The sequence below is a fragment of the Penaeus monodon genome, chromosome 33 (genome assembly GCF_015228065.2).
Source record: "Penaeus monodon isolate SGIC_2016 chromosome 33, NSTDA_Pmon_1, whole genome shotgun sequence".
Taxonomy (NCBI): domain Eukaryota; kingdom Metazoa; phylum Arthropoda; class Malacostraca; order Decapoda; family Penaeidae; genus Penaeus; species Penaeus monodon.
In genome coordinates, this window is record NC_051418.1 from 11,156,197 (window position 1) to 11,156,435 (window position 239).

The window sequence follows — 239 nt, forward strand, 5'->3', positions numbered from 1 at the left end:
AAAAAAAATTGGTTTGATATTTTTGCAAGTGTGATATCCCTATTCCAGACTGCTGACTTTTACCCCTAGGTGATTTGTATAATATTGAGGGATATCTTCTGTTTTTTCAATATTGTCTTTTCCAAGGATATTAATTTTTTCATGATAAATAAGAGATTTAGTTATTTGTGTGGGACAAAAACAAACAAAAGGAAGAGCAGAGATAGAGCAATAAAGTGACTTTTTATATACCGACATAG

General features: G+C 30.1%; 1 protein-coding gene across 1 annotated transcript in view; it reads left to right on the forward strand.

Moving 5' to 3' along the window:
* LOC119594025 (neurexin-4-like) overlaps positions 1 to 239 on the forward strand; it is a gene marked incomplete in the record, with an annotated part of 37,999 nt that overhangs the window by 6,770 nt on the left and 30,990 nt on the right.